Below are 4,014 nucleotides of genomic sequence, written 5' to 3'. Positions count from 1 at the left end.
TGGTTAGAAATTTTATATAGATGAAGTGTTGATGTTTCTGGAGGACATAGTAAATAACTATTCTTTCCTACATGACCCTCTGTGCAATATTAGATACAAAATGAAAAGTAAAGAAGAATGCCAAAATACATCTATTGCAAGTACTCTTATTAGTGGAGGATATGCCGACTGAATGACTGAAACCATGGATAGTACTGAATCCTATGTATACTGTTGTTTTTCCTATACATCCATACTTACGATAAAGTTCAGTTTATAAATTAGGCACAGTGAGAGAGTAACAGCAATAGCTGATAATAATAAACTAGAACAATTATAATAATACACTGTAGTAAAAGTTATGTAATTGATGTCTCTCAAAATACTGGTTTTACTTACAGGAAGCACTTTACAACTTCTCTTTGGCATATTCAAATTATCAGAATCATTACTCTTGTGATTTGGTCAGGGCCATTATTAAGAAAAATAAGGGTACTTATTTTCCTTTGATACTACAACAAATGACTTGATAACTGAGGTGTTATCACTTAGTAAGATTTAGTGATTAATGGGCAGGTAGCACATACAGTGCAGATATTCAGATAGTAGAATAAGACAGTGCCATAGAGCAGGATCTTACTCTGTAAAGAGCCAGGGAGTAAATTTCTTTGCATGTGATAAGACTTTGTTGCAATTGCAGCTCATCAGTTCTGTAATCATACTGCAAAGGAGCAGCCACAGACAAATTAAAAGCCATGGTTGTGTTCTAATAAAACTTTATTTAGAAAAACAGGCTTGGACTTAATTTGATGAGCCTTTGCTGTGGAGGAACAAAGGCAGATTTGCACTTAACTGCAGCTCACTAGCTTCAAAAGGAAAAAAAGGGGATGAACTGAATTCTGGGAACAAAAGATTTTCTCCTGAACTTGTTCAAGGGATAAAACACACACACACACACACACACACACAATTTCATTTAGCCAGAATTAGAGTAAAAGAGAGAGAGAAACCTGGGATTATACCGGTGCACCCCACTGGAGGAAAAGTATACCAACGTGCTCCATGGGGGAAAAAGCTTTCCTCACCAGACTTTTGACCCTAGAATTTACTCTAGATTTTCAGATGTCCTGCCTGCCAGTGGATTCACAGGAATCTATTAGCGTTTGAGAGTCTTAGTATTTCAGTGTTGGTTTTGGTATGATTTTCCTAATGGTCAATTAGATCAATTTTTGGTCAGTAGTGAGCTCCCAGAAGGATCTTTGTAATTCTGCATGTATGACAGCATGAGATCTTCAGCACATTTAGGGTAGCTCAGGTTATTCTGTGTATTGAGTCATATTTATTGATGGTTATAGAGTGCCAACATTTTGAGAAATGCTCTGGATACAACAGTGATATCATTCCTGCCCTCTCAAGTGCTTGTGTGACATACCCATTTTTTAAAAAGTGAAAGTGGCTGGAGTGAACATGTTGGCACAGTGGTTAAAATACTGCCTGGCGGGGCTGGCACTGTGGCGTAGTGGGTAAAGCCACCGCCTGCAGTGCCGGCATCTCATATAGGCACTGGTTCGAGACCTGGTTGCTCCACTTCTGATCCAGCTCTCTGCTATGGCCTGGGAAAGCAGTAGAAGATGGCCCAAGTCCTTGGGCTCCTATACCTGCCTGGAAGACCCGGAAGAAGCTCCTGACTCCTGGCTTCAGATCAGCCCACCTCCAGTCGTTTTGTCCACTTGGGGAGTGAATCAGTGGATGGAAGACCTTTCTCTCCCCCTCTCCCCTGTCCCCCTCCCATCTCCTCCGCCCCCCTCCCCCTCCCCCCTCTCCCCTCCCTCTCCTTCTCCCTCTCTCTCTCCTGCTTTTCTGTAATTCTGCCTTTTAAGTAAATAAGTAAATCTTAAAAAGAAAAAAACGCTGCCTGGAACACCCATATCCACCTGCCTGGGATCAAGTCACAGCTCTCTTTCTGATTCCAGCTTCCTGTTAATGCTCACCCTGGAAGGCAGCAGGTTATAACTAAAGTACCTGGATCCCTGACATTCACGGGGGAGAACTGGATTGTGGTCCAGGTTATTGGCTCTTGCCTTTGACCTGCTTGTTGTGAGCATTTGGGTAGTGAACCAGCAGATGGAAGATCTCTGTCTATGTCTCTCTGCCTTTCAAGTAATAAAATAAATATGATCTCCAAGTTGAAAACTGAGGGATGAGCTAGAGGTGATGAATTGACAGGGAAGAATATGGCTTAGAACTAACAACGCATGCCAAAGGGAACAGGGCCTAGCATGTTCCAGGATCTGGAAGGAGCATTGGGTGTAGGGGTAATGTGGAGATAGGTGAGGCCAGAAGAGAAGCAGAGATCCAATGTTGTGGGACCTCTCTAAGACTTCAGGTTGTGTGAGATCAGTGAGAAGTGGTGGAAGGTCATTTTAATTTTAAAAGATTTTCATTCATTTATTTAAAGCAGAGTGACAGAGAAAGAGAGAAAGAAAAAGACAACTATTCAGTTTCCTGGTTGACTCCTGAAATGACCATAATAGCCAGGGCTGGACCAGGCTGAAGTCAGGATCCTGGAACTCATCCTGGTCTCTAGATGGGTAGCAGGGGCCCAAGCACTTGGGTCATTTTCCACTGTCTTTCCAGATGCAAAGGGAGATGGATCAGAAGCGGAGCAGCTGGGACTCGACCCAGCGCTCCAATGTGGGATGCCATTGTTACAAGTAGTGCCTCATCCCGCTGCCCCACAATGCAGCCCCTAAATTTTAATTTAAAAATTGAAGCAATATAAAGTATTTTTCTTTTAATGTTATTGTTTAATTAGACTACATTTCATGTAAACTGCTGAAAATTTAATAATTGAACTATGCTGTCAAGGTAAAAATTTGAATTTATGAGATGGGAAAATATTGTAACTTTTTCTGTTTATTACATGTTGAAATGATTGTATTTTGGATATATTTGGTTAAATAAAATATATTCAATTTAATTTTGCCTGTTTTTACCATTCTGAGTATACTTTTTCTTTTTTTTTAGAGATTTATCTATTTGAAAGGCAGAGTTACAGAGAGGCAGAGAGAGAGAGAGAGGGAGAGAGATAGAAGTCTTCCATCTGATGGTTCGCCGGATGGCCACGATGGCTGGAGCTGAGCTGATCTGAAGCCAGGAGCCAGGAGTTTTCTCTGGGTCTCCCATGTGGTTACAGGGGTCCAAGGACTTGGGCCACCCTCTACTGCATACTCAGGCCATAGCAAACAGCTGGATTGGAAGTGGGGCAGCCGGGATGCAAACCGTTGCCCTTATGGGTTGCCGGCACTGCAGGCAGTGGCTTTACTCGCTATACCACAGCACCGGCCTTTAAGTATGCCTTTTCTAGGATATATGTTTATTTATTTGAAAGAATTGGATATTTTCCAAACACTGGTTCACTCCTCAAATGGCCACAACAGCTAGGGCCAGGCCAGGCCGAAGCCAGCAGCTTCTTTTGGATCTCCCACTTGGGTGGCAGGGGCCCAGGTATCTGGGCCGTCTTCCACTGCTTACCCAGGCTGTTAGCACAGAGCTGGGTTGGCATCAGGGACTGGACATCAAAGGTGATCAAAGGTGGTGGCACAACCCAATACTCCACAGCTTTTTGCAAATTGAAAATTACATACAAAGGTAGGTATTTCAAAACGTTCATGGAGAATAGAATTAGAAGTTTATTTTAGCACAAAATTTGTTTGAAATTCATGCATGCTTCTGTGGGCATCACATTATGTATCTATTAGACCACTCAGCCCAGAAATCAGTTAGGACCTGTTAGGAATCTTTGTGAGAAATCATCACTGTATGAGCTAGGCTTGTGGTATCTGGGTAAGGTGAGTGAATTTGAGAGCTTTAGTGAGACAGATGGAATTTGGCATTTGACTAGAAGGAAAAGTGGTGAATTAAAAGGCAGAAAAATGGAGCCTCCAAGCTTTAACATGAATACTAGCTCAATAGCGAATTGAGATATAAAAACAAATAAAAATGATGTAGGTTATTTTTCATTGATAATTTAGC

At 41.9% G+C, this 4,014-nt stretch overlaps 1 protein-coding gene across 5 annotated transcripts in view; it reads left to right on the top strand.

Annotated features, from left to right (window-relative positions):
* The window catches only part of AKT3 (AKT serine/threonine kinase 3), a 307,020-nt gene that overhangs the window by 95,096 nt on the left and 207,910 nt on the right, over positions 1-4,014 (top strand). The window lies entirely within an intron of this gene.

This window comes from Oryctolagus cuniculus, chromosome 13, assembly GCF_964237555.1.
Source record: "Oryctolagus cuniculus chromosome 13, mOryCun1.1, whole genome shotgun sequence".
NCBI lineage: Eukaryota > Metazoa > Chordata > Mammalia > Lagomorpha > Leporidae > Oryctolagus > Oryctolagus cuniculus.
This window is presented reverse-complemented; position numbering and strand designations above follow the sequence as displayed.